The 21462-nt window shown below is 41.0% G+C and overlaps 1 long non-coding RNA gene across 2 annotated transcripts in view; it reads right to left on the minus strand.

Moving 5' to 3' along the window:
* Nucleotides 1–21462, minus strand: part of LOC148114813 (uncharacterized) — a 129089-nt gene that overhangs the window by 22100 nt on the left and 85527 nt on the right. For both annotated transcript variants that reach the window (XR_015733217.1, XR_015733218.1), the window contains exon 3: nt 17642–17752. This is a non-coding gene — a long non-coding RNA (uncharacterized LOC148114813). The remainder of the gene's footprint in view (nt 1–17641; nt 17753–21462) is intronic.

Here is a 21462-nt window from a genome sequence, read left to right on the forward strand (position 1 = left end):
CTCTGCCCCCCTGCCAACACAAACTGCGAACGGTCAGAGAGGAAGGAGGAGAACCACCGAAGCACGGTGCCCCCTATTCCTAACCCCTCCAGCCGGTGCAGTAAGATACCATGGTCGATGGTATCAAAAGCCGCTGAGAGATCTAATAGGACCAGGATAGAGGAGCAACCTCTGTCCTGAGCCCTCCAGAGATCATCCACCAATGCGACCAATGCCGTTTCTGTGCTGTATCGTGACCTGAAGCCCAACTGGAACGGATCCAGATAGACAACTTCATCCAGGTATCGGGGTAGTTGTCGCGCCACCACACTCTCAACAACCTTCGCAACAAAGCGAAGATTGGAGACTGGACGATAACTTGATAATATAGCCGGGTCCAGGGAAGGCTTCTTGAGGAGGGGCTTCACAACCGCCTCTTTCAAATCGGCGGGAAAGACACCCTCACTCAGAGAAGCATTTATAATCCCCTGGAGCCAGCCTCGTGTAACCTCCCGGGAGGCCAGTACCAACCAGGAGGGACACGGGTCCAATAAACATGTGGCAGCGTTAAGGTTGCCCAGAATCCTGTCCACGTCCTCAGGAGCCACAGAGTCAAACTCTTCCCAGATAATGCTCTCAAGACCTGCCCCCGTCTCCTCCCCTGGATCTACCCAATCGGAGTCCAGGCCTTCCCGAATCTGAGCGACTTTATCATGCAGGAATTGTACAAAATCCTCAGCTCGACCCTTTAAGGGATCTTCCCGTACCCCCACCTGAAGTAGGGAGCGGGTCACCCTAAACAGCGCAGCTGGGTGGTTCTCTGCAGATGCAATAAGAGCGGAGAAGTAGCTAGACTTCGCCGCTCTTATCGCCACTAGGTAGGTCTTAATATAAGATCTCACCTGTGTTCGGTCAGATTCAGATCGGCTTGTCCTCCAATCGCTCTCCAGGCGTCTTTTCCGACGCTTCATCTCTCTCAGCTCCTCGGAAAACCAAGGAGCTAGACGAGATCGGCATCGGGTCAGAGGCCGCAAAGGCACGACGCGGTCCAAGGCCCCAGTAGCCGCCCTGTCCCAGGCGACCACCAGGTCCTCAGTCGAGTCGTGAGCCAGAGTCTCAGGAAATGGCCCAAGCTCCATCAGGAACCTTTCGGGGTCCATCAAGCGCCTGGGACGGAACTATTTGGTTGGTTCCGTCTCCCTGCGGTGGGTGGAAGTGACTTGAAAGTCCATGTGAAGGAGAGAATGATCAGACCATGACAAGGGCTTGATGTCTATATCCCCTATTCTTAGATCATTCAGCCACTGATCAGAGACAAAAATCAAGTCCAGAGTGTGATTCCCCAAGTGGGTGGGGCCTTGAACTACCTGGGTCAGGTCCATGGCCATCATGGAAGCCATGAACTCCCGAGCCGTCTCCGACATCTCACCAGCAGATGGCAGGTTAAAATCCCCCATAACAATAAGTCTGGGGGTTTCCACCGCCACCCTGGCTATAATGTCGAGCAGCTCAGGCAGGACCGCTGTTACGTGGCAGGGAGCCAGGTACGCAATCAGTAGGCCCATCTGAATCCCCCGACCCCACTTCACAAGGAGGGACTCACATCCGTCTATCTGAGGAACAGTGGCCTCCCTCGGGCAAAGACTTTCTCTAATGATTGCTGCCACTCCCCCACCCCTTCCCTGAGTCCTTGGCTGATGGAATGCACGGAAACCTGGCGGGCACATTTCCACAAGGGGAACTCCTCCCTCCTGGCCTAACCAGGTCTCCGTAATCCCTGCCAGGTCAGCACCCCCCTCTGAAATAAGATCATGAATGAGGGGGGCTTTATTTACCACTGACCTGGCATTACATAACATCAGCCGTAGACCCAGGGTCTGAGACTCTGAACAACCCGGGAAACGAGCAGTGCTTTGGGGGTCGGAGTGGGCAATCGCTCGTAACATTGAGTGCGCACTCCCGAAACATAATATGGCCCCCTGCAGCCGTCATATCTGCCCCTCCCACTTACTATACTAATGCCCATCACTTCATCCCCCTGCATCCTTGTCAGATTTCTGTCCCCACCCTCCCCACCATGATTATCCGACCCATTACCCCTTTCAGTGGATTTATGGATCCCCCCAGATCCATTCCCACAATCCCTCCCAGAACCCCTTAAAATAGAACTTAAAGATTTATCTAAAAAACCCCAAAGCCGTCGGTTTTTTGCAAACCACCTCTCAGGGTTCCAAAACCCGTCCTCAAGGGCGGCCCTTGATAACTGAGAGGGCCAGACATGCGAGAGGGGGGAATCTTGCAGTGCAAGGAGCTCCGCAGTTGAATACATCAAAGATAGGAGCGAGTTGAAGGAGATGAAGGATCATTTTCTTCTAAGAGTGTTAGAGATGGTTAAGACAGGTAATTTAAAATAAGGGAGGAAATAGATGTAAAAGGGAGACCAGTATGTTACAAATGTCAATACATCGGAACATCATTGCCCTCTCACAATGATGGGAAGTCTTGTGGTTGTAGTAAGTCCATCCAAAGGAGGTGGGGGTAGAGGTCTCAAAGGGTCGTCCTCTCACAGCGACCAAACCATTTGAAATAAACAAAGAGAAGGTGGTCTATCTCCCCATAATCCAAGACTCTCGATGCTGTATCTCCTCCAGTCCTGATACCAGCGATGGCCGAGGATTAGATCAAAAAAGTAAGGCAGAGCCACTGGACAAAGTATTTAGGGTTAAATAATCAGGGTAATCTTGGGGGAATAGGTGGTAAATAAAGCTGCAGATCGATCTAAGATTGCAAGTTAACACTGAGTGGTCGTAATAGATTTAGATCTGATAAAGGAGAGAGGGACAGTTGAGGGGGAGAGTAAGTCATCATCTCCAGTTTGTAATCCTCAGTCCCTATCCATCACCTTGCTCAGGCTACTTAGTTCAATTAGTTTAATAAGTCCTCAGAGTTTCAAGAAAGAGGAGTGCAACAGATCCCTAGAGGTTGAAGGGATCCTAATATTTATAGCCTTTGCAGCATTGCCCTCTCCTCTATTAACGAGGGCTTCCTTGCAGCCTCCTGGTGTTGCCGTCGCCGTCGCTGCCATTAGCGCCATTCCCCTCGCCATTGTGGTAACCCCCCTTGCCATAGACATCATCGCCGCCGTGTTGCTACATGCAGCGCCTATTAGCCCAGGCATCATTATCAACACCCTATCTGGAGTCGCTGTTGCCACCGTCTCGCCAACCATTTCGTCAGCTGTATTAGACTCAGTGGTTGACCCGGTCATGACAGCCAGGCTTTGATGTTGACATCCTCTGCACTGCCCTCAGTCTTTTTACTGACAAACAGCTGATCTTCGGGCTCGGCTCGGGTTTTATCCTTGGGCTCCATCCACAGCTCTATTGAGCCGAAAATACCTCAGCTTGCTGGGAGGGGGGTCTGTGGATGGTTAATTGACCCCCACACTCTTGAAAATGTCGAGGGTGAGGAGTCTGTAGATAATTTCACAGCCCTCTTTTTGACTCGTGCAGTATACAGGTCCTGAATGGAAGGCAGGTTGGTAGCAATTGATTTTTCTGCAGTTCTAATTATCCATTGAAGTCTGTGTCTGTCTTGTTGAGTTGCAGAGCCAAACCAGTTATAGAGGTGCAGATGACAGACTCAATTCCTCTGTAGAACTGAATCAGCAACTCCTTAGGCAGTTTGAGCTTTCTGAGTTGGCGCAGAAATACGCCAACTCAGAAATGACTGTGATAAAGTCATAAATGTAGGTGTGGTCACATGATCCCTCATTTAAGGACTGCACTGCTTAACAGTGAATTTTCTGCTCTTATTGTGGTTGTAAGTCAAGGACTTTTGTCAGTATATAAGAATCTTGTGCTAATCCTTGCTTCTATTTCTACTTCTTGCACTTGCTACCACATTACAAGACCTGCATGGGTATTGTATAAAAGCATTGTGTTTTATATTATTGTATATAAAGAAGTTTCTTCTATAAATGAATCCTGCTGAATTATTTACTTGTGTGTTGGTTGGATAGCTACAGACTCTGACAGATTATGGGCCCAGAGCACACCCAGTCAGTCCAAACACACAGTAAGACTGAACTGTAATCAAGCTGAGGGACAGCCTGTGTTATAAGGAAAAGAGAACAAGACTGAGAAGGCTTGCGGGATGGCTGTTGATTTCAAGAAAAGCTGTCTGCCTCAATTGGGACAGAAGAATTATATTATTTGGGCTGCAAAAACAGAATGCTTCCTGAAGGCTAAGGAGCTCTGGGATATTGTTATTAATCCACCCCAGGCACCATTAGCAGCTGCAGATCAAAGGCAACATGATAAGGCCTACATTATGGTTTGGAAGATGAGCAATTCTTAAATGTAGCTGGTTTAAAAACTGCAATGGAGGTTTGACTGAAATTGAGAAGTGTCATGTGAGTGCGTCAGCATGCAATATTATGCAATTATTGAGATAATTGAGACAATCTGGCTGCTACCACAAGAAAGTGTAGAGAAGCATTTGCTGCACATGCAGATTCTGTTTATTGAGTTAGAACAGTGTGGAATGCAGATTCCTGAATCTCAAAAAGTGCGATTGGTCTTGATGAAACGTGGGACATTATTTTAGTCATTTTTGAATGCAAACCAGAACAGGAATTACAAATGGAAGCCCTTAAAGCCTGTTTGATTTCTGAAGAAAACAAACACCATTTTAGAAGAAGCCACAAGGAGAAATTCCTGAGGTTGGGGCCCAAGGAGCAGACAGAGAAGAGCAACAGAAGAGATCAGATTACATTCCAAGACAACAGACAGGATGTCTGCAGAGACCAGAGTAACAGAAGAGACCAGATTACAGCTCAGGAAAGATTTTCTAAGAAAAAAGAAAGATGGTGTTTCATCTGTGGTGATAAGACTCATTTAAAGAAAAACTGTTTACAAGAAAGAAAAACAACAGATGGACAAGCTGCTGTTGCAAAAGTTAGCTATTGTAATAGCAGAGACAAATGGTTAATAGACAGTGCAGCAAGTCAAACAATTGTTAATAATTCTAAATTGTTTTTCAGAATGGATCCAGCTGGGAGAGATGCAGTAGCCTTGGCAAATGGTCAGAAGGCTAAAGTCACTGGAAAAGGCAGTGTGCTGATTCCATGTCTGGAGGAAAAGTTTAGTAACATATTATGTGTGCCTGAAATGGAGCATAATTTACTGAGTGTCTCCAGTCTAGATTAACAAGATTTTGAGACCACATTTGTAAATGGGAGATGTCTCATTAAAAGAAATGGAAGTGAATGTGCACAGGGCATAAAACAGGATAATCTTTATGTGTTGCAGGGACAAAAGGTTCAATGTGCCCAAACATTTGGAAATGTGGCACAACATGATTCATTCGTTCATCTCTTGCATAGAAAGCTTGGTCGTGCCAACTTCAGAGTGTTGCAAAAGATGCAACAGTTTGTAGAAAGATTAAACTTAAAAGGGTGTAAGACATACGTGGACTGTGCAATATGTAAATCATCAAAGTCCAAGACATCCCAGTGAGCAAGAGTAGCATAAGGCAGACAACAAAAACTCTAGAGCTGGTAAATGCAAATTTGGTGGGGCCAAGGCAAGCCAGTTTGGGAGGACCAAAGTATGCACTGGTCATTGTAGATGACTACAGCAGATTTAGGTTCTGCTATTTACTAAAGAATAAAATAGAGGTGCTACAGAAATTTAAGCAATGAGTAAGCTTCATAGAAAGGAGATATAAACAACAGGTATGTCAGCTGCAAACTAACAGAGGTTCAGAATTCATGTCAGCAAGTTTTTAACAGTGGTTGAGACAGTTAGGAATAAAACACAAACACAGTAATTAGTACACAGCAGCTGAGAATGGTGTAGTTGAGAGGCAGAACAATGAACAAACAATGAAGGACTCATTGCTGGAGGATTCTGGTCTGAGAAGGTCATATTGGGGTGAAGCCATGCTGACTGCTAATTATTTAATCAATAGGCTGTGGAGTTCCTCTATTAATGATACTTCATATGCAGTGTTATATGGGAGAAAGCCATCTCTGGCACATTTAAGGGTGTTTGGAAGCAATGCATGGGTGCATATTCCAAAAGCAATCAGAAGAAAAAGTCAACCAAAGACGAGAAAACTCAGTTTTAGCGATGGGAGCAAAAGAATAGTGATTTCCAGGTCTGCTAGTTTTGCAGAGCAAAATTGGAACAGAATTGATGCCAATTTTTTTTGATGCCACTTACTGACAGTGACCAGTAATTGATGCCACTTACTGACAGTGACCCACTTAGTGATGGTAACTCACTTAGTGACAATGTCAGCGTTCAGGGAGGAGAAGCTCAAAAAGGAGCTTGTCAGGAGAAGATGATGACTCAGATATGAAACAAGAGCAGTCAATGCCATGCAGGTCAGAGCAATGGAACAAGGGATTCCACCTGACAGGTATTCTGCTAGTGAAGTAAAGGTGTGTAATGTGTGGTATGAGACAAGAAACTATTTGGCATTACCCAAAATTGAACAAGTAAAGTGGAAAGAAGCCATGGACAAAGAAATGAAATCCATGGGTGAACATAAAGTGTTCACATCTATGACTTTGCCACAAGGTTGCAAAGCCGTAGGATGTAAATGAGTGTAGAAAAAGAAAGTACTACCCAACAATGAGGTCCAATATAAGGCAAGATTAGTGGCACAAGATTTTTCGCAAAGGAAAAACGTGCACTATGATGAGGTATTCACACCTTCGGTAAAGAGTGAAAGCATAAGGTTGGCACTAGCATTGGCAGCGGCACGTGGCCATAAAATTTGGCATTTTCATATAACCACAGCATTCCTCAATGCAGAATTAGAGGAAGAAATTTACATGGCTCAAGTACCAGGGTATAAAAGTAAAAGGCCTAACCCTGTGTATAAATTGAACAAGGCCATTTATGGGCTGAAGCAGTCAGTCAGGAATTGGAATATCTGTTTAGATAAGGCATTGAAGGGTCTTGGGTTCAAGAGTTGCAAAGCTGATGGTTGTATACATACTGGAAAGTTACAAGGTGGGGATTGTCAATTGTTAGCATTTGTGAATTATCTTTGTTTTATTGCAAAAGATCTCTTACAGGTAAAAGAATTTGCTAATCAATTAGAGAAAAATTTGAATTGAAAGATTTGGGTGAAATACAAAACTATCTTGGTGTAGAGATACAAAAAACTGAGAAAAGTGGTTATGTTCTCAGTCAAAGAAGAAAACTTGTGTATATTAAATATTGTAATGTAAGAGAAGCCATCAAATGTAAATTTATTAGCTGTTTATCACTGTTCTTCAGAAGGCAATCTGGCAGATATAATGACCAAGCACTGGGTAGAGTGCACCATGGGAAGAATATTAAGTTATTCGGTTTTATATCTATTCCAGTCATAAAGGGAAGAGTGTCAGTATATAAGAATTTATAAACTGGAATAGCCATAACAACAGGTCAGCCAATGGGAACTGTTTGGTGACTGAGAGCCATGCCAGACAGCTCAGAGCCTGGGTATGGCTTAGCTTAACTGTTCTGTGTGTATAAGAGTTTGTTTGTCCTTACTCCTTGCTTCTTGTGCTAATCCTTCTACTTCTACTTCTTGTACTTGCTACCATGTTGCAAGAGCTGCATGGGTATTGTATGCATGCATCATATTTTATATTATTGTATATAAAGAAGTTTCTTCTATAAATGAATCCTGCTGAATTATTTACTTGTGTGCTGGCTGGATAGCTACAGACTCTGACAACTTTTTGTATTTCAGTTTAAATATGCATTATAAATGAAACTAGAAATACTCCACTAAATTGTTGACACCAAAATAATTTCTTGTTACAATAGTTCACATAGGAACTATTTGCAATGACAGATGAATGTCTATATAAAATTAATAAATAAACTGTAAATTCAAATTAATATTTGAAGCCTAATGTATTAGGTAACACATGAATAAACAGTAAATACTATTCTAAACTAAAAAAAAATGTGAGAGTTTAACATAAATGACAAAAATACTGGCCTCATTGTCCCGATGTTCAGAAGAGCATGCCAAGATCATGCAAACTGCTACAGGAACTTCTAAGATTAGAATTCAGATCTTCCAAATGTTTTTAGTACCTGGCTTCATAAATAAAATGGAATACAGTTTTAATGAATAATATAAATGTATGAACAAGTGAAAGCTTACAAATTATTGACGTAATAACTTTTGTGATTAGGAAAACCACAAGACACTGGGCATACAATAACTATTGCTGTTCTGTTCATCTATGTTCCTTTAAATAAACAACAGTAAACTTCTAGGCAAGAAAAATACCTTGCCTTTTCCCCATAATATTTTGTTAAATGAAGCGTGAATTGAAATATTTATATCCCACTTTTTGATACAAAAATGTGCATTCAAAGCACTTACCTATCTCCCTCAACAGTCTAGTAATAGCCAGAGAATCATTCACACAGTCACTTTCTTTTTATTTCACTAAATTACACAAATTATTATTTTATATAATACTGGGTTACCTTCTTTCTTTTATAATAGAGTAGTGAAAGGATAGAAATTGTTTCTTTGGTAACCTATTTATCATCTAAAGCAGAATTCTTGCCTCTCCAATTATTTTTTACTATTCTTCCCTAACTGGGTTTTAATTGCAGCTTTTGGGAAACACAGTGCTGGGAAGTCAATATAAAAGCTCCATTGCACCTGATCACACAAAAAACAAAAATTGTGCCAGCTGTGAAAATTCTCACAAGCTCAAGCAAACATTGCACGCTAAAATCTCTTTCTAGAAATAGAATGATTTCAGTCTGCAAGTGGGGGAATTATGTGACTGAATGTTTTTACTGGAGTTTTAAAGTATCAAATCTGTGATGGATCCCAAAACAGTTATGTAGTTAGAAATTTAAAGCATATGACAATGACTAATAAAATGTTTGGATTTTACTTCTTCAACACCGTGTCTGAAACAACACCAAGTGGCCAATCTGACATATATACAATATATTAGATTAAAATGTTCCAAAGTATAGTTCCTGATGCTCATGTGAGAATTGGTTTATTAGCTTTCCAGATTAGGGCCAGAGGGTTTTGATGGTTCATTTATATAACCAGAAATCATCTTAGTACTTGTGATCAATCAAGTGGTATTTTATAACAATAATGTACATATAAGAAAGATTGTGATCATTTATAATTCTTTACAATAGATTGTGGTTTTTTGAGTAATGTGTGTATAAGGAAAACATTGTTTTAATATATTTTGAATATGTTTGTATGCTTCCTAAAGTCAGATGTTTGTGAGATTGGTAGCCATATAAATTTGATAAATATCCACAGTTCCTAATATATACAGTGTGTGTGTGTACCTGAAGTGATATATCTTTATGATAGTTTATGTTAATGTTTGTATTCAATAATACAAATGCAGGATCTGCAAGACATGTCCTATTTGTTTACTAAGTTCTTTTAAAAATGAATATTCCCATGAGATAAATTTTGATGGTAAAACATTTGAATTCATTATCCAAGTCTGCTCTTGACTGAGTCCAATTCTTACTATAAATTAATATAGATTTTGAGACTAGAGAATTCTCATCAGGAGGCTTTCCTATTGCTATGGTGAGATGTTCAAAGTTGATTAACAATGAAGAGATTTGCATCTTAGATGATCTAATAATGAGAAACGATAAGTAGATAGATACTACTGTACCTTTGCTACCTGAGTTATTAAGTTTTTCTCCTGGTTAAGATTATTGTACAGTTGGTGCTGTTGTCAACTTGCAAAGCTTTCAAGTTGCCATGAGCAGGAGGGAGGGAGAACTGAAGTGAATTCCATACATTTTTTTGACCGCAATCAGAAGGAGGGTGTTAGATTTCACAGCCAGCCAAAGTGGGTAATTGGAGAATGTGATTTATGACATGGCCAGAGAGGAGGGGAGAGACAGGGTCATAGGGGAACGTAAATCTACGTGGGATCAGTCCTAACTGCATCCGAGTATTGCCGGAATGTTGCTCCTAATAAATGGCTGTATTTCCTTTGAAGTTTGGATCATGGCTCATGAATTAATTAGGGCATCTTTCGGAAACTTGACAGCTGTATTTAATACTATCTATATAATATCCTCTTTGTTGGAGATGTTTTTAAAAGCTTTGGTTCTTTTAGTAATCTTTTTACAGATGTGTTTTATTCTGAAGAAAAGCTATGTATTAGGTGTGGCAAAAAGGCTCCTCAGTTTCATTTTAGAAGTCTTTCAAATTCAGATTGCTATCCAAAAGACTAAGAACATGGAAAAAAGTCAAAAAAGAGAGACAAAATTATAAAAACTTAGGCCAAACATAGGCTGAGGATAAGAATATCCTTTGATGTATTTAACAAATATTAAGTGGGATGTCTTCATGCTAGATCAAGCAGGATGTGTGGATGAGTCTGAAGAATAATGTACAGAACATTCCTATAAGAAAGTGGCCCTTTAAAAAAAACTGTTTGTTTTTTTTAAATTTTCAGCGTTGAAATTAATAAAAGGGATGTTTAGCTTTTCATTGCTGGGATACTAGTTACAAGAACTGGGCTTGGCTAGTCCAGTGAAGAAAAGGACCAGGGGAGACATGATAGCAGTGTTCCAATATTTGAGGGACTGTCACAGAGAGGAAGGGGTCAAGCTATTTTCCAAAGCACCTGAAGGCCAGACAAGGAATAATGGATGGAAAGTGATCAAGGAGAGATTCAACCTAGAAATAGGAAGGAATTTTCTGACAGTGAAAGCAATCAATCAATGGAACAGCTTGCCTTTAGACGTTGTGGGAGCTTCATCACTGGAGGCTTTCAAGAAGAGACTGGACAGCCATCTGTCAGAAATGGTGTAGGCCAAGGTCTCCTACTTGGGTGGGGGGTTGGACTAGATGACCTACAAATTCCCTTCTAACTGTTAATCTGTTAGTGTCAAATATAGGCTCCATTAAGAAATAGATACAATTTGTGTAATATTAAAATATTTTAATCTTTTGCCTTTTATCCAGACTAAAAACTACAAGATCAATATGTTACCTTTATGTAACTGGTTTATTACTAGTCTTTCTGAGAAGGACAGCTCAAATTCACCCATGAATGGATATGAGTAAAACAAATGGATGTTTGCATTTTAAAACTGAGGAATTTTAACCCAAGAATGCTTTTTCAGGAGGCAACTGGACCTTCTTGCTTTTTCTTTGAAGACGTTTCGCTTCTCATCTAAGAAGCTTTTTCAGCTCTGACAGGACAGTGAGGAATGGAAGGATTTATATTCCTTGCAGACACCTGGTCATTGCATCCTTTTAGAGGGTTGTTGAAGCACTTGGAGGTTTATCTGTGTCCTCAGTGTCACCTGAGTAGTGCTCCTGGTTCCTGTAGTCTGCAATTTTTCTCTGGAAATCCATTCCTATTGTATAGCTAAAAGTCTGTAGAAATCCTCCAGGTCATGATTATCCCAAAGGTGCTTTTTCAGGAGGCAACTGGACTTTCTTGTTGCTAAAGAAGCTTCTTGGATGAGAAGCGAAATGTCTTCAAAGAAAAAACAAGGAAGTCCAGTTGCCTCCTGAAAAAGCACCTTTGGGACAACCATGACCTGGATGACTGAGAATCTCTATAGACTTTGAGGAATTTTAAGTTGCATTCTCCATTAAACATACCATTCTAACTGGTAAACAATAAAGTCAAATCTTCCTTGAATCAAGCTCAACTTTCACTGATATCGTGATCAAGTCCATGCATTTTTATTGATAACCATGCGTGACTGAATTGCCATGGCTTTCTTCTGGAATATTTTTGTTACTTCCCAGTCTAGCCTGCAGCCTTAAAAAATACCCTGGATGTCTCCCATCCAAATAACTAGGCTTGACCCTGCTTAGTTTCTGAATCCAGACAAGCTATGATGCCACCAGCATGACTGAGGTCTAAGATTGACATTCAGTATAACCTTAAAGCAGTGTTTCTCAACCATGGCAACTTGAAGATGTGTCTACTTTAATTCCCAGAATTCTGGGAGTTATTATTATTTTTTTTTTTATTATTATTTATTGAATTTGTATACCGCCCTACTCCCGAAGGACTCAGGGCGGTGAACAGCCAAATAAAATACATATAATACAAATGTTAAAAAAAAAACATTAAAATACAATTAAATAATTGGCCGGGAAAACAAAATTTAAAACACCCCAAATTCATAAGACAAATTTAAAATTTTAAAATTTTAAAAATTTTAATTTTTTTTAAAAAGTTTAAAAGAGAGATTAGGCCAGGCTGGCTTGCTGGAAAAGAAATGTTTTGATGGCACGGCGGAAAGCGCGCAGGTCCGGGATCCTCCGTATCTCTGGGGGGAGCTCGTTTCAGATGGCGGGTGCCCCCACAGAGAAGGCTCTCCCCCTGGGGGCCGCCAGTCGACATTGTTTGGCCGACGGCACCCTGAGGGAGTGGGAGCGTACTGGTTGGTGAGAGGCTACTGGTGGCAGAAGGCGGTCTCGTAGATACCCGTAGATAGTTGAAGTCCAGACATCTTCAAGCTGCCAAGGTTGAGAAATATTGCCCTAAAGTGTTACTGTCCAATTTACTGTTAGTTCAACATTTCTACTTTACTAAGTTGGAACTGGGAATTTGGATATAATTTTTAACCTTTTTAAAAGAATGGTCAATAAATTGATACACTCAATAAACTGTATTTCCCCGAAAATAGGACATGTCCCAAAAATAAGGCCAAGCCTGATATTTGGGGTGGGCCTAAATATACGCCATCCCCCCCAAAATAAGGTCCCCCTCTCTCACACACACATGCACACAAGTCCCTCACCCCCCCAACCCTCCCAAGGCAGCCACATCCCTGCGAACTCCTGTGCCCCCCGCCCGTTTTCCTACCTGTGGCATCGACCGTAGACCTCGAGTGCCTGCTCCTGTGCCATTGTGGCAGCCTGCCCGCTCTCACCCCCACAGCCAGGCACCCCGTCTGCATAGCCCGCACTACCGAGCACCCATCACAGCAGCCCCAGTGCAAGCATCGACGCCCCGGGGCTTCCTTGGCAGGGCGGCCACCACTGGCAGAGAGGCCTCCATGCATGGCAGACAGTCGCAGAGGACTACAATGGCAGTTGCGGGTCTCAGCAGGGATGACTGAGGTGCTGCAGGTGTTGCTGCTACTGCCGCTGCCGCCTGCAGAGGCCCAGTGGCCCCCTGGAGCCAAGCTCAGCCATGGTCAAGGAGTGTTGGCCGTGGCTGGGCCAGCCGAGCTGTGTCTGTCGGGGCTGCCCTCAGTGCGGCTGCCCGGCATCTCACTGTCGGGCGCCTAGAAAGAGTAAACTGGACCTGCGGAGGAAGGGAGGGGGGGCAAGGGTTCCGTGAGGCTTCCTTCCCCAGGAAGAGTCTGACCTGATCGCCATCCAGTCCGGTGACTCCCGAGGCAGAGGGGCTTCCCAGGCTCACCAGTGGGTGCTCTGGTTAGTCAGTGTGGAGAGGAGCAGGGAGGAAAGGGAGGCCTCCAGTAACTGTCACCATAGAGTGGAAAGCACACTCCCAGAGCGGCCGCTGCCCTGGCTGGGGTTTGGAAGCCACAGAGGCAGAGTTTGGGGTAGAGAAAGAAAGACTTCTGCTGCTTTCCTTGCATGCAACCAAAGCAGAAGCAGCAGAAGATTTTCTTTCTCTCCCCCAAACTCTGCCTCTGTGGCTTCCAAACCCCAACCAGGATAGCGCCCACTCTGGGAGTGTGCTTCCCACTCTATGGTGATGGATGGAGCTGGACCCTGCAGGGAGAGCTGGCCCAGGCCATGGCTTCCGCCCAGGTACTGGTGGTGGGCACCGGTGGCATTGACTACGAGCTCCTCAAGGACCTAGTGCTCACCGGCTTCGCCCACATTGAGGTGGTAAGGCCTGGGAGGCACACGAGCGGGGGGTGGGGACAGGCACTCATGCAGCTTGATGCCTTCAGGCCACTCTCGTTCCACAAACACACCCCGTGGGAAGGTGAGGCTTGATGGCAGCGCACAAAGGGAGCCTCTCTATGCCGGACTCCCGGCTGTGAGTGCGCAGGCCGCCTGGGGCCTCCTGCACCCCCAAAATAATAAGACCCCCCAATAACAAGGCCAAGCCCTTATTTCAGGGTTCAAAAGAAAATAAGTCTTATTTTCGGGGAAACACAGTAAATGGAAACTATTTGTAAGCCAAGCCACTGCAGATATTAGAACTAGATAGGAAACATCTTTTTATAGATTTTCAATGACTCATGACAACATTAGGCATGAAAAAAATTACAAAGAAGATAAAAGAGTATAAAACCTTACCAAAATATTCTGAACTCATTAGGATTGATTCTGAAAGAATATAGAGTTGAAATGTGGAATTTGATTATTCATAGTCAGATTTATATCATTCCAGGCCAAAATAAGTTCATTTGTTTATACTGTAGTAAAGTTCATGCTGAAGACATGGGTTCAGTGGAAATACAGATGAACATCCTTTGGCTTCAAGCAGATTGTTGTTGGCAGAGAAGGATGAGGTAATGAACTGGATAAAGTGTAACAAATGTATGGAGTGACAAGGTAAAAATGTTTTAGCTTAACTGGACAAGCAGCAGTTGATCTTGATGATCCTATGGTAATGGAAGATGTCTTGTACATGCAGAGCACTCAGGGGTCTCTCTGAAGCATCCTTTTTCCTTTCAGTATGCAGCACTGGGTAGCCCTACTGTCTGCCTCTTTGATAAGTGAATGCATGCTGGTTTTAATTTATCTCTAACTTCAGCTTTCTTTCAAATGATTGGCTTCTATCTCCATGTTTGGAATATACATTCACTGACCCTGCTCAGGGACCAAAGAGTTAGTTTCTAGTCTAGTTACTCAAACAACTACTTATAGATCCTCCACATGTGTGCATACAACAAAAGTGAATGTATTCAGCACTATTCTTGGCACTTTAAAGATCTGAAGCCATTCATGCATTTTAAAGTTCTGGAGCCATTTTATGATTATTATTATCTTTGATTAACACAACATTAATTTCATGAAATTTTGACTAACTGATAGGAGATGAATAAAGAGATGGCATTTCAGGTGTCAAGCTTTTTATTAAGGACAGTGTTCAAGGCCACCTCTAGATGGATATTTCAAACTGCATTTTCTCTGCTCTCTAGTGTGTGAAAAGCAATTGTTTAGTTGTATAGCAAGTGTAGAGCCGAATTAAATTGACCCACATGATACAGAAAGTAGCACTGAACCCATTTACCTAAGAGTCTTTTGAAAGAAATCTTGTTTTATTATTATAGTTGAGTGTTGACATGATTTCAAGGAAGTGATTATCTGTGTAATAGTTTTTAATGGATGGATTATTCCAATGAATAAACATTAAGGTCTGCTGAGATATCATGTCCCTAGCTATATTTAAAATGTGAAAAGCTGTAGAGCTAAATTGATATTACTGTTTTTTAAAGGTGATTTAGGGAAGAGTTGTTGTTATTGTTAGATATAAGACAGCAGGATGATAGGATGGGGCCAGGAAATAAAGTCATACTATACCAGTTTCTGAAGTAGAATCTTAACATCATAAAGGCTGTGTATCTTCATTCAATCTCTCAGATCATATACCTTAAAAATACCTTTCAAAGTACTTTTTCATGAAAAGAAGTTGCTATACTACCAAACTTTCACAATTGTGAATTTTGAATTATCATTTCCTTTTTTCTAAACTAATTGGCAGTGTAGTTAAAATTGTTTTCAAATGCAATTTTCACTGTGTCAAGCCATAAAGGAGCCTATGATTACCATTTTATACTGCTCATCTGCCAGTGTTGCATGTGGTTAACTCGATGGCCTTTGTTGATTTAGTGCAAGCAAAAAAGAGGAAACTCTTATTTCTTCTGAAGCTTTGGGAAAGTCTTGGAAGAAACACTTTCATTTCTATCTAGCCCCCCCAGCAGGCCATGGAAGTAAATCATACTGAAATTAATTGGAGTTGCCAAGGCAACCAAGGGATACAAGATCTAGTCCCCAGACTTACCTGTGTCTAACTTTTCTCCTCCTCCTAAGCTAATGTCTGTTCTTCTGCCCCAACCCCAAATAGCAAGCAAACAGCTCAGTTCAAATTATATGCTTGCCAACCACACTACATTGAGTTTGTGATGTGCAGCCTCTCAAGAAATTCCTTACATGATTTCAGTAATGGAAGAAGGGTGGACTCCAATCTATGTATTTTATAACAAATCTACATGCAACTTTACCTAGAAATAAAGCCTGGAGAATTTAATGGAGGGTTTTTTGTGCCTTCGAGTCAGTGTGATTGCCTGGTCTAGTCCTTGCAGTTTTCTTGACAAGGTTTTGCTATTGCTACATTTCTAAGGTTGAGAGAGAGTGATTTACACATATAAATAAGAACAGGACTGCCCTTTCAGTGTTTTCTGATTTATGATACATGCTCCTTCTTAGAAGGAGACAACATGTGGAACTGTCTGTTTCAGGTCATTTCCCTCCTCTGAGCTTCAATCCTACATGTGCTTTGCCTGGATGAAAGCCACAGGATTTACTTCTAAGGAGACAGATGCAGGATTGGATCATCACTAGAGTTTCCAATCAGATGGAAACAATTTACCACATTTTTGGATATTTTAACCACAGTAGGCAATTTACAACATCAAATCTGTACAGATTTTTCAACCCAGTTTTGTTGCTTCAAGACCTTAAAAACTAGATAACATGGTTTCTTGCCATTTTTAATTGGACAACACAACTGGAGTTTGGTAACCTTTTCAAGTGTTGGTTTCATTGCACAATTTTGTGTAAAGAAATAGTGGTCATTTTTTTTAAAGAGTAAAATTTTAAAAGCCTCATTATACCACAACTTGTCAGGTATCTTACTTCCAAATCTCATGAGATTTCAGCATTATTGCTCCAAATTCTGAAGTATTTGGGAATCGTGCACTGTGAGCATTTGCTCCCACTCTGCCTTGGCTGCTAATTCCCATAAAACTTTGGGCCTCCTTATATAGCATCATATATAAGCCATGCATTTAATTAATAAATACATACTTTAACCCATGATCACACAATGGGAAGTCATACTTGGCTTGTGTGAAACAGTCCTTATATTCTTATACACACTATTAAAAACTTTTATCCTGCACAGAATCAATATTCATATTGAAAGTGTTTTCTATGCCAAGTAATCCTTGGGACTTCAAGACAGCCATTCAGTAATATGTTAGGCCATAAAGACAGTCTCTTTGCCACGATGTGTTCCTATGCTTAAAGAGGGGCATTGCTAAAGCAGATTTATTAGTAAGCAGGAACAATCCTTGTTCCTCATAAGGGGCGTGTGGGCCAATTTGCCCAGATCCAAAGGATGCTATTCATACTTTTTCCCAACAAAGCCCCATTGAGAGCCTCATGTTTGCTCAATGGTCCCATTGAGAGCCTGGCTTGTTTTTCACAACAGACTTTCAAGAGGGGACAAATAGATTGCTAATGAGGGGGGGCAGGCAGACACACACAACTGGATAAAGGGAAAAGTGGGGACTGTTTTTACTGTAAAATGGGAGTCTTGAGAAGTTGCCAGTATTAGCGATTTCTTAATAAAGCAAAGTGATGTCCTTAAATGAGTGCCAGTTTTGGAAGCAGACATGGATAGTGGCCTAAAACAACTTTACAAAGAAGCATGTCTTATTCTTACCAAACTCCATGAGATGCTTTCTGGCCTTATCACTATTTTCTCCCAGTTCTCTTTCAATGAGCTGAGTGGGGAACATGATAGCTTTTTATCAGTTTTGTTCTTCTTCATCCTCTGCAAAACAAACAAACAGACAAATAGAATAAGGGTTAAATGAGTCTTGTAAAGAATCAGTCCTAAAATTTCCACTGAAAGGACATGTTAGTTTGACACTAATAAATCTAACTTAGATCAGGGTGCCTTAAGAACAAGTGCAGATCAGTATGGGTTATCTGGTGGTCTGGGGTGTTAAAAGAATACGCTTCTTGAAAAAATCAAATATTGTAAATCCCAGATCAAGACCCCTGAAGTGTAAGTATACTGTGCATGCTGAACCACGCGAGTCCAGGTGATGAGCCAGGGAGATTCTAACTACATTGGTTCACATACTGTATGCTTTTATGCTACAGGTCTTGTATTCTTTTTAATAAAGTCACTTCTGTAAAATGAAAGTGGAAATGGCCTCATGGGAGAAACTCCAGAAACCTGAGCTGACAATGCCACATGGAGCCCATTTGACCATAATTGCTAAAAACAGTCAGTTTAACATTTTGAGAGAGAAAACACATGAAAAATTCACAATATGCCTAGAATAATTTTAAAATGCAAAAAAAGCTCATAACTTGTCTCTCAAGCGTTCTTGCCCCAAACTATATGATATAGTCCTCCCACTCTGCATTATTACATACTTATCCCTCCTCCATTCAAAGTCAAGTGCCCTGTCACAAGATTGCCCACTTGTTTTATAGTGACTCAAAATAAATCTTCCCACTACAACCCAGTGGACCCCATATATATAGTTATAGAATAGTTCTCAAAGCCTCAACAAGTCATAACATAAATACAGAAATAAATATGAAGGCAGACTGATACCTGATACTATGCATGCAAACAGTTAATTTCAGTCCACAAGGTAGGCCAAAGGGTAGGCCATCTATAGCAGGGGTGTCAAACTCACGTCATCATGGCAGCATCACATGACTTTTTCCCCTTCGCTAAAACGGAGGTGGGCGTGGCCAGCGCATGACGCATCCAGCCCACAGGCCTAGAGCTTGACAGCCCTGATATATAGGAAGAGTTTTAAGAAAGATGGGGCATTCTTACAAGGCATTATAAGACCCTGCCCTAGGAAAGGCTACTTTAGATAACCTAGAAGGGATTTCAGAATCCTCTCAACTGAGCTCCACTCCCAGTGACATCATGAACATGGTTATATTGTTTTCTTGGCAACAGTAGAAAAGTAACTTGCCACCGCCTCCTCCCCATCATTTTTCTTTTACTTCCCACCCTAAAGCTAATTTAGAGCCCTAAAATTCCTTGGAGGTCCCCCATCCAAGTACTAAGCCTGAATCTGCTCAGCTTCCAAACACAGACAGGTGCTGCCACCTGCTGAGACAATCCTAAGCAACAGATCTTGGAAAAGAGAAACTCAATTTAAACCCTAATGTAGAGCTCATCATTTTAGAAGCTAGTGGCCACACTTAGGTTTACATTCTAAAGGTTTGTTCCCAAAGCAGGTAGGATAAGGAAAAACAATTGTGTGGGATCACAAAAGATACACTGCTTTTAAGAAATAAAGACATTCATCCAGAGCTGAAGAAGCTTCTTGGATGAGAAGCGAAACGTCTTCAAAAAAAAAAAAAAAAAAAAGTCCAGTTGCTTCTTGAAAAAGCATCTTTGGGACATTCATCCATACTGAATAGTTTTCTTGGCCATGGGGAAGAAGTGGTTTGCCACTGCATTTTTTTCAGGACTTTTAACTTCTCAGCCCAATCTATATAATCCTGGTAGTTTCTGATCTTAGTACTATTAATTTCTAGTGGTTTCCCTTCTAAGTACAAGTAGTAATTGACCACAATTGAGCCCAAAATTTATGTTGCTAAGTGAAAAATCTGTTAAGTGAATTTTGCTCCATTTTACAACTTTTCTTGTCACAGTTATTAAGTGAATCACAGTTGTCACAGTTATTAAGTGCAGTTGTTAAATTAGTAACATGGTTGTTAAGTGAATCTGGCTTCCCCATTGACTTTGCTTGTCAGAAGATTGCAAAAGGGGATCACTTGACCCCTGGACAGTGCAATGGTCATGTATGAAAGAGTTGCCAAGCATCTGAATTTTGATCACATGGAGATGCTGTAAATGTTGTAACTGTGAAAAAACAGTCATAAGTCATTTTTTTTAGTGCCATTGTAACTTCGAACAGTCACTAAATGAACTATTGTAAGTTGAGAACTACCTTTACTATCCATTTTTACTATTTTTAAAGTTCAACCATGGCTGTGCCACTTGAGATGGATTGCAGCAATGGTGAATGAATGGCAACAATCACAGGGGTGGGTTCTAAATTTTTTTACTACCGGTTCTGTGGGCGTGGCTTATTTTGTGGGCGTGGCTTGATGGTCATTTGACAATTATTTAGGATTTAGCAGTGGTACTGGTCTACCAGGCTTTTTTTTTTTAATTGAAAAGTTTTTACAAACATTTTAACCAAGTTTTGAACCCCACCTCCCTCCCCATTACCCATCCCTCCCGTCCCCCTTCTCTCCCCCCCCGACTTCCCAGAGCGAAATACTGGGTATTTCATTTAGCAATCTTAATCTAACATATGCTAACTATCTATAAACTCTTTTCATCCCTTTTTCACTTTAACTCCCTATTTACGTAGCTAAGTAATAACATATCTTCTTAAATCTAAATATTCATTCATATACTATTTGAAACTTTTTAGTCCCATATTTGTTTTGAATATAATCAATCCATCTTCTCCAGTCCACAATATATCTTTCTTGTTATTGGTCTTTCAAATATGCTGAGATTTTCACCATTTCTGCTAAATTCGATACTTTTAATGTCCATTCTTCTATAGTAGGTAAATCTTCTTTCTTCCAATATTGCGCCACTAACAGTCTTGCTGCCGTTATTAAATTTAACATCAAGTTAGTTTCAACAGTTAGTTTCAACAGTACAGTCTGAGATAATACCCAGCAAAAATAACTGTGGGGTGAAACTTATCTTTTTCTTAAAAATCTTCTGAATAATCCACCATATTTTTATCCAGAAAGCTTTAACTTTTTTACACGTCCACCATATATGATAATAAGTTGCATCATCACAATCACATCTCCAACACTTAGGTTGTTGGTTCGGATACATACATGCTAATTTTTTAGGATCTAGATGCCATCTATAAAGCATTTTATAAAAATTTTCTCTCAAGTTTTGTGCTTCTGTAAATTTCACATTTCTAACCCAATTTTTTTCCCAAGTTTCCATCATTATTGGTTCCTGAATATTCTGTGCCCATTTTATCATACAATCTTTAACTAATTCAGTTTCTGAATCTATTTCTATCAATGCATTATATAACCTTTTTATATGCGATTGACCTCTAATTTGTTTTACCAAATTTTCATCAGTTTTTATGATACCAATTTTCTGATCCTCTTTCCATCTCGCATGTAACTGTCCGAACTGAAATCAAGTCTGGGCTATCTTTTTTTCTCTTAATACATTTAAAGACTTTAATTGCAATATATTCCCTTCCATTATAAGAAGTTCCTTATATGTAGTCCTATCTTGTTTCTGTTCCACACTTATATTTTCTATCACATATCTCGGTATTGCCCATATAGGTATCTTGTGATTTAATTTATATTGATATTTTCTCCAGACACGCAACAGAGCATTCCTTAATTATTTAGAATTTAGCAGTGGTACTGGTCTATCAGGCTTTTAACTGCTTGCAGAGCTGTACCGATCTACCCATTTATTTTTGCAGGCACTGA

The sequence above is a fragment of the Pantherophis guttatus genome, chromosome 3 (genome assembly GCF_059756535.1).
Source record: "Pantherophis guttatus breed Tessera chromosome 3, ASM5975653v1, whole genome shotgun sequence".
Lineage (NCBI taxonomy): Eukaryota > Metazoa > Chordata > Lepidosauria > Squamata > Colubridae > Pantherophis > Pantherophis guttatus.